Source organism: Lolium rigidum, chromosome 7 (assembly GCF_022539505.1).
Source record: "Lolium rigidum isolate FL_2022 chromosome 7, APGP_CSIRO_Lrig_0.1, whole genome shotgun sequence".
NCBI classification, from domain to species: Eukaryota; Viridiplantae; Streptophyta; class Magnoliopsida; order Poales; family Poaceae; genus Lolium; species Lolium rigidum.
In genome coordinates, this window is record NC_061514.1 from 257,954,691 (window position 1) to 257,963,239 (window position 8,549).

The 8,549-nt window shown below is 44.1% G+C and overlaps 1 long non-coding RNA gene across 1 annotated transcript; it reads right to left on the reverse strand.

Annotated features, from left to right (window-relative positions):
* Positions 1-1,915: 1,915 nt before the first annotated feature.
* Positions 1,916-2,578, reverse strand: LOC124670526. Its single transcript, XR_006992547.1, has 3 exons — positions 2,482-2,578; positions 2,320-2,396; positions 1,916-2,231 (listed from the first exon to the last, which is right to left on the reverse strand). It is a non-coding gene; the product is annotated as an uncharacterized LOC124670526 (long non-coding RNA).
* Between the last annotated feature and the right edge of the window lie 5,971 nt (positions 2,579-8,549).

Consider the following 8,549-nt stretch of genomic DNA (forward strand, 5'->3'; position numbering starts at 1 on the left):
TAAAGCATAATTGATAAGTCTTACCATACCACATGACTTCGCGTGGCACATTCTTCATGCTTCATGTGTTGACCAAACTTGAATCTATTCTTCACTCCTTGTATTGGTCAACCTTGTATCTTCTCATGCTCTATCATACTATATTGAGGTGTATAAAGAATTCTTCATTTGGTTGCATGCTCTAAATCTTAGTCAACCATAGCTCAACTCATGAGACTATCATGATACCGACTTAGAGCCATATCTTGAATTCTTCACTTGGAATTAAGCACTCAAGATCTTGATCATTCATTGCTTATCACATAAGCTAGAGCATGGCTAATATTGAGTTCCACATAAGAACTCCATCTTCATTTATTCTTCTTGATCATATCACATATATATCCTCAAATCGATGATCTTGATGCCAATACACAAGGTATATCTTTATCTTCATGGCATCCATACTTGAATCCAACACATGGAATACAAGTCGTACCTATGAAATATTCCTTCATATAAACTCAATGAAAACACTAGTCCATAGGGGTTGTCACTTAATTACCAAAACCACACATAGGGGCAATATACCCTTACAGTGATGCACTATCTAAAGGGAACCATGAGTTATGGAAATCATTATACCGGGTATCCAAGAGGACTTGAAGGGTATAGTGATTCCAATTGAATTTCAGATGCTAAGATGAAGGCCACAAGTGAATATGTTTTCACTCTTGATGGTGACGTTGTTTCCTGGAAGTCTTGCAAGCAGACCATCTTAACGAGGTCAACTATGGTAGCAGAACTCACAACATTAGATACAGCTACTGTCGAAGCGGAAGGGCTTCATGATCTCTTGATGGACTTGCCTATGGTTGAAAAACCAATACCGGCTATCCTCATGAACTGTGATAATCAAAATGTGATTATCAAAGTGAAAAGTTCTAAGGATAATATGAAAAGTTCCAAACATATCAAGAGGAGACTGAAGTCTGTCAGAAAACTGAAAAACTCCGGAGTGATAGCATTGGATTATGTCCAAAGTCCTAAGAATCTTGCAGATCCTTTCACAAAAGGACTATCAAGAAATATGATAAACCTTGCATCGAGGGAGATGGGTTTGAGACCCACCTGAGTTGCCGAGGGGGTAACCTAACCTATGTGATCGGAAATTCCGTGAAGTAGGACCTGGGAAAACAAACCGGAGCAACTGAGTTGAGAGAATAATTTACATACTCCCACTCCGCAGCAGATGCAAATGCTCTCATAGTTATTGTAAGGCAGGTTGACAATGTCTTAATGTGTTCAGTACGACTCTTGATGAGCGAAGACGCTGTCCTACAGGGCGATCTTTGAAGAACACACCTATATGAGCGACACTGCTGGTCACAGTGCGGGAGATTTGGGTGAATCTCTAGTAAGCTCATGAAGGGCCGAGGAGTATGACTTATAAGCTCCACCCGAGGGGAAGGCTATGGTAGCCTAGTACCGTGCCGGCATTGAGTGAAACTTGCTACACAAGGTTGACAATTCAAGGCATAGTCCATTGTTCAGTTGTAGATAAGCGTAGCTCCTTGCCTAGGTGGAAGTTCAAGTTAACAGTATCCACTGAAGTGCAGGTATATTAAACAGTGAATGGAACTAACGTGCCATCTGATGTGACTCTAAGATCTGGTGGGGGATTGTTGATTGTAGATGAGCTGCAGTCCAGTAAGGCATCTCATGTAGTCTACAATTTCTGAAATCTCAAGGCCAATCACATCTATGAAGCATGGATACTTGGATACGTATCCGATACGTGATATGGGGATACCGCGATACATCGATTTTTCAAAAACAAAGATACGGGGATACGTTTGTATATGTATATTAAATATTAAAAAATACTGAATGTAATGATTTTTCATAAGATACATACCAGTTCACAAATAAAAACAATAACTCAAGAAATTCTAGTAACTTGATACAATGATAGAAACCTGAAAATCCACTGTCTCCTAATGTTCTTCGGCGGCTGCAACTTCATTTTTGAGTTGTCTAAGAGTAGAATTTGTCACACTTGGACACGTTCTGATCCCTCTACATGACATCTTTAGCAAATGTGATTTAACTCGCGCATAGGTTCTATTGTATTCATGTGTACAAAACTTGCATCTGAATCACACATTTCCTCCAGCTCCTACACTTGACTCTAAAATGTCCACATAGTTCCACAAAGGCCTGTTGGCTTGATTATTTTCAGGCGGCACATCCTAAAATAGTGTGAGGAACACACAATATTACACAGCAAGCCACCAAACGGGAGAAACAGGGAGAGAAATTACGAAATCTAAAACTAACCATTATAGAGAAACAACCCCGTCACGTGTGAGACAAGGAGCAACTGAAGGAGATGGGAGGCAAGGCAACGCTCAGATCTGAGAAGGAGAAGTAACTAATCAAAGGAGATGTAGCTTGGGAGCTGTCCATGGACGTGAAGGGGACAGGAAAAAGAAGACTCACCTGCAGTTGGCTCCTCCGAGCTTCAGCGACACCGGCGGGAGAGATTGGAGGAGTCGAGCGGCAAGAGACCGGCAGCGGTGGCCAGCACTGCCACCTGTGTTAGGGATGGGCGGCGACTGAGTCACGCTCAGCGAGAGGGAGGGGATATATCGAGCGGGCCTACTAGGTTTCCGTATCCAGAATGTCTCAATTGAGGTATCCGGTTCCCTTTTTGTTTAATTATTTTTAATTGGAAAATCGGTAGATACGTACTGGATACGTATCGGGTCGTATCTGGGCAGTATCCCGTATCTGTGCAGTATCTGATACCGATACGGCGGTAATCTGACGTATCCGCGCTTCCTTGCATCACGTTGGTAGCTTGGGAACAGCCTTGGGGGACAAAGTTTAGTCTCATATTGCTAGTTGGGAGGGAGTTGGAGTGGTATATAAGGGTTGTTGTTCTAGTCCTTCCAAGTGAGTGAGAATAGAAGGAGCCCTCGCGCACTCCTCCTCCTGCGCCTGCCTCGCCTTGCCTCGCCTTGCCTCGCCTCGTCACGCACGCACGTCGCGTTTCGTGACTCGAGTTCGAGTTCGAGAGACACACAAGGAAACTTAAATTTTTGCTTGGTGCACAAACTGAGTTGAGTACGTGTCGACCTGCCTGTGCATGCTCGCCGCGTGTCCCTGCCTTCCTATGCGTGGCAGCGCGGTCGGGTCGGCTCTCCTCCAAAGCTATACCAGGAGACAGAACAGATCTGGAAAAAACACGCCCAAAACTCTCTAGTCTGCCTCTCCGACGAAGAAGTTCCTTTTGCTGCGCTACTCTCTAGTTTTTCCCATCCCCGCGACTACGTGCACAGCCGTCCGGAAGAGCAGGCCTCCGAAACCCCGTCCGTTGAGATCGCGATGAGGTTTTTTGGGGAGCGTCTCGGCGCGACCGCTCGCTGCTGTTCGTGCTCTTCTTCGCCGGTTCGACTGCTTCCTCGACGACTTCGACTACACCATGGGCGACATCAACGATTCCCATGGTGCTGCTGCTGGTGCGACCTTCCTGGTCGCGATGTACGTGTTTTTCCTCTGTTACCTTACACTGCTACTTGTTTCATGTTCAGATCTGATGCATGTGCTAAGTCTGATGTGTGTGGTTAAGTATGCTTGTGCATCTGTCATGTTGTTTTCGGTAATTAATCTCACATGGAAATTGCCTAATAATCTAACAAAATCATGGAACAAATGTTCACTGCTGGACAAAGGGCCATTAGTCGCGGTTTGCAATGGCCATTAATACCGGTTGCACAACCGGTATTAAATAAGCGGGACTAAAGCCCCCCCCCCCCCCCTTTTAGTCGCGGTTGCTTACGAACCCCGACTAAAGGCCCGTCCACGTGGGCGCCAGGCGACCGTCGGGGCGGAGGACCTTTAGTCGCGGTTCTTCTGGCCAACTGATACGTTCCAAACGTATCTATAATTTCTTATGTTCCATGCTACTTTTATGATGATACTCACATGTTTTATACACATTATATGTCATTATTATGCATTTTCCGGCACTAACCTATTGACGAGATGCCAAAGAGCCGATTCGTTGTTTTCTGCTGTTTTTGGTTTCAGAAATCCTAGTAAGGAAATATTCTCGGAATTGGACGAAATCAACGCCCAGGGTCCTATTTTTGCACGAAGCTTCCAGAAGACCGGAGGGGAGACGAAGTGGGGCCACGAGGCGCCGCCACAACAGGGCGGCGCGGCCCAGGTGCTGGCCGCGCGGCCCTGGTGTGTGGGGCCCTCGTGTGGCCCCCTGACCTGCCCTTCCGCGTACTTAAAGCCTTCGTCGCGAAACCCCAAGCACCGAGAGCCACGATACGGAAAACCTTCCAGATACGCCGCCGCCGCCAATCCCATCTCGGGGGATTCAGGAGATCGCCTCCGGCACCCTGTCGGAGAGGGGAATCATCTCCCGGAGGTCTCTTCATCGCCATGATCGCCTCCGGATCGATGTGTGAGTAGTCCACCCCTGGACTATGGGTCCATAGCAGTAGCTAGATGGTCGTCTTCTCCTCATTGTGCTATCATGTTAGATCTTGTGAGCTGCCTATCATGATCAAGATCATCTATTTGTAATCCTACATGTTGTGTTTGTTGGGATCCGATGAATATTGAATACTATGTCAAGTTGATTAACAATCTATCATATATGTTATTTATGTTCTTGCATGCTCTCCGTTGCTAGTAGAGGCTCTGGCCAAGTTGATACTTGTGACTCCAAGAGGGGGTATTTATGCTCGATAGTGGGTTCATGCCTCCATTAAATCTGAGACAGTGACAAAAAGTTCTAAGGTTGTGGATGTGTTGTTGCCACTAGGGATAAAACATCGATGCTTTGTCTAAGGATAAAATCTCATAGTACTCATCATGATATATGTATGTGCATTGTTATGCCTTCTTTATTTGTCAATTGCCCAACTGTAATTTGTTCACCCAACATCTGCTATCTTATGGGAGAGACACCACTAGTGATCTGTGGACCCCGGTCCTATTCTTTACATATGAAATACAAACTGCTGCAATTGTTCTTTACTGTTCTTTGCAAACAACCATCATCATCCACACTATACATCTAATCCTTTGTTACAGCAAGCCGGTGAGATTGACAACCTCGCTGTTACGTTGGGGCAAAGTTCTGTGATTGTGTTGTGCAGGTTCCACGTTGGTGCTCGGAATCCCCGGTGTTGCGCCGCACTACACTCCTCCGCCATCAACCTTCAACGTGCTTCTTGGCTCCTCCCGGTTCGATAAACCTTGGTTTCTTTACGAGGAAAACTTGCTACTCGTGCGCATCACACCTTCCTCTTGGGGTTCCCAACGGATGTGTCAACTACACGCATCAAGCATTTTTTCTGGCGCCGTTGCCGGGGAGATCAAGACACGCTGCAAGGGGAGTCTCCACTTCCAATCTCTTTACTTTGTTTTTGTCTTGCTTTACTTTATTTACTACTTTGTTTGCTGAATTATATCAAAACACAAAAAAATTAGTTGCTAGCTTTACTTTATTTACTGTCTTATTCTCTACATAAAAAACAAAAAAAAAATTAGTTACTTGCATTTACTTTATCTAGTTTGCTTTATTTACTACTACTAAAAATGAGTAATCCGGAAGTTGAAGTTCGTTCGTTTAAACAACAAGGTGGAGAAAGTTTTAAAGATGCTTGGTATAGAATTAGCGATGCTCATCATAGGTGCATTAAGAAACACTCCACTATTATACTACTTAGGAACTTTTATGTTGGTATCTCTAGCTGGAATAGGTATGTTCTTGATACTTGATGTCTACGGGAGCTTCTATTCTTGTAGACAGTGTTGGGCCTCCAAGAGCAGAGGTTTGTAGAACAGCAGCAAGTTTCCCTTAAGTGGATTACCCAAGGTTTATCGAACTCAGGGAGGAAGAGGTCAAAGATATCCCTCTCATGCAACCCTGCAACCACAAAGCAAGAAGTCTCTTGTGTCCCCAACACACCTAATAGGTGCACTAGTTCGGCGAAGAGATAGTGAAATACAGGTGGTATGAATAAGTAGTAGCAACGGCACCTGGAAAAGTGCTTTGCCCAGGACGAGTAAACAAGCGTAGTAACGCAGCAGTAGTAACGCGATAGAAACAAGAAACAAGCAGCGATAGCAGATATTTAGGAACAAGGCCTAGGGATTAGACTTTCACTAGTGGACACTCTCAACATTGATCACATAACAGAATAGATAAATGCATACTCTACACTTTTGTTGGATGATGAACACATTGCGTAGGATTACACGAACCCTCAATGCCGGAGTTAACAAGCTCCACAATAATGCTCATATTTTAGTAACCTTTAGTGTAAGATAGATCAAAAGACTAAACCAAGTACTAGCATAGCATGCACACTTGTCACCTTCATGCATATGTAGGAGGAATAGATCATATCAATATTATCATAGCAATAGTTAACTTCTCAATCTACAAGAGATCATGATCATAGCATAAACCAAGTACTAACACGGTGCACACACTGTCACCTTTGCACACGTGCAGGAGGAATAAAACTACTTTAATAACAAATCACTAGAGTAGCACATAGATAAATTGTGATACAAAACATATTGCAATCATAAAGAGATATAAATAAGCACTTCACTACGCCATTCAACAGTGAATAAGTATTCGTGAAATATGGCCTAAGAGACCCACACGGTGCACACACTCGTCACCTTTACACACGTGGGACGAGGAGTCTCCGGAGATCACATAAGTAAAACTCACTTGACTAGCATAATGACATCTAGATTACAAGCATCATCATATGAATCTCAATCATGTAAGGCAGCTCATGAGATTATTGTATTGAAGCACATAGGAGAGAGATGAACCACATAGCTACCGGTACAGCCCCGAGCCTCGATGGAGAACTACTCCCTCCTCATGGGAGCAGCAGCGGTGATGAAGATGGCGGTGGAGATGGCAGCGGTGTCGATGGAGAAGCCTTCCGGGGCACTTCCCCGCTCCGGCAGGGTGCCGGAACAGAGACTCCTGTCCCCCAGATCTTGGCTTCGCGATGGCGGCGGCTCTGGAAGGTTTTCCGTATCGTGGTTTTTCGGTACTGGGGGTTTCGTCACGGAGACTTTTTATAGGCGGAAGGGCAGGTCAAGAGGCGGCACGGGGGCCCCACACCACAGGGCCGCGCGGCCAAGGGGGGGCCGCGCCGCCCTATAGTGTGGCCCCTCCGTGGCCCCTCTTCGTCTCTCCTTCGGACTTCTGGAAGCTTCGTGAGAAAATAGGCCCCTGGGCTTTGATTTCGTCCAATTCCGAGAATATTTCCTTACTAGGATTTCTGAAACCAAAAACAACGTAAAACAACGAATCGGCACTTCGGCATCTTGTTAATAGGTTAGTTCCGTAAAATGCACGAATATGACATAAAGTGTGCATAAAACATGTAGGTATCATCAATAATATGGCATAGAACATAAGAAATTATCGATACGTCGGAGACGTATCAAGCATCCCCAAGCTTAGTTCTGCTCGTCCCGAGCGGGTAAAACGATAACAAAGATAATTTCTGAAGTGATATGCCATCATAACCTTGATCATACTATTTGTAAACATATGTAGTGGATGCAGCGATCATAACAATGGTAATGACATGAGAAAACAAGTGAATCATAAAGCAAAGACTTTTCATGAATAGTACTTCAAGACAAGTATTAATAAGTCTTGCATAAGAGTTAACTCATAAAGCAATAAATCAAAGTAAAGGTATTGAAGCAACACAAAGGAAGATTAAGTTTCAGCGGTTGCTTTCAACTTGTAACATGTATATCTCATGGATAATTGTCAACATAGAGTAATATAACAAGTACAATATGCAAGTATGTAGGAATCAATGCACGGTTCACACAAGTGTTTGCTTCTTGAGGTGGAGAGAAATAGGTGAACTGACTCAACATAAAAGTAAAGAGAATGGTCCTTCAAAGAGGAAAGCATCGATTGCTATATTTGTGCTAGAGCTTTTATTTTGAAAACATGAAACAATTTTGTCAACGGTAGTAATAAAGCATATGAGTTATGAAAGTTATATCTTACAAGTTGCAAGTCTCATGCATAGTATGCTAATAGTGCCCGCACCTTGTCCTAATTAACTTGGACTACCGGATCTTTGCAATGCACATGTTTTGACCAAGTGTCACAATGGGGTACCTCCATGCCGCCTGTACAAAGGTCTAAGGAGAAAGCTCGCATTTTGGATTTCTCGCTTTTGATTATTCTCAACTTAGACATCCATACCGGGACAACATGGACAACAGATAATGGACTCCTCTTTAATGCATAAGCATGTGGCAACAATTTTTATTCTCATATGAGATTGAGGATATATGTCCAAACTGAAACTTCCACCATGAATCATGGCTTTAGTTAGCGGCCCGAAGTTCTTCTCTAACAACATGCATGCTCCAACCATGAAGGTGGTAGATCTCTCTTGCTTCAGACAAGACGGACATGCATAGCAACTCACATGATATCCAACAAAGAATAGTTGATGGCGTCCCCGAAACATGGTTAT